This window comes from Sinocyclocheilus anshuiensis, unplaced genomic scaffold, assembly GCF_001515605.1.
Source record: "Sinocyclocheilus anshuiensis isolate Anshui unplaced genomic scaffold, SAMN03320099.WGS_v1.1 scaffold6786, whole genome shotgun sequence".
In the NCBI taxonomy this organism is placed as follows: Eukaryota; Metazoa; Chordata; class Actinopteri; order Cypriniformes; family Cyprinidae; genus Sinocyclocheilus; species Sinocyclocheilus anshuiensis.
The window spans coordinates 2134-2942 of NW_015548610.1; positions in this window are offsets into that span (position 1 = coordinate 2134).

Sequence of the window (809 nt, forward strand, 5' to 3'; positions counted from 1 at the left end):
AGAGAAGGCTTAACTCGAGTCCGCCTCTTCATTGTTAAACTGCAGTAAGTGAACTTAGTTAACATCTGAGATCGTACAATAAGGTAGAAATTGAGCGTGTTCCTCATTTTTGTAATGCCTTGTTTATAGCTGAATTGATTTCATTGCGTGTTCCAGTGCCTTTCAATAGCTATACTCCCGACAGGGAATCTCAGTCACCGTTAGCTGAACGGAGCGAAACTGCAGTAATTAAAAGGGAAATAATGGATAAAGAATAGTTTGAGCGTGTTCCTCAATCTGTTTATCAAAGCCTTATTATTCAGTTTGATTTGCCAGTGCGTGTTCCATTGCCCAATCAAATGCTATTTGACTCCCTGGGTTAAACATTAGAGAATAATGCTTGCCTGTTTGTTTCTGTTCACTAAGTGAATTTAATCTCGCTTAACACTGCGAACGAACCGAGAGTTCTAAAGTTCTAAAGTGATGTTTGTTATTTGTACAGTGTTGAAATGCGCCGACATTTCATGTTACATGCTTAACTGTACTTGCAATGGAACGATTCACATTCTAGTCCACTGGAGTTTGTTTTGAGAAACTGGCACGGAGATTTAAAGATCCACCGAGATCGCTATCACTGTCTCCCTTAGCTGCAGCACGAAGCTGCTATTTTGAATTAAGTTAAATTTAACTCCGAACGAACTGAGAGTTTAAGCGCCACAACGCAAAACCAACCAAAACTGACCTCGAGTGCCGTCTAAAACTTCAACCAGCTCACAACTCCGCGTCGTCAGCCAACGCCCAACCACTGGCTTCCCAAGACTGAACTTCCA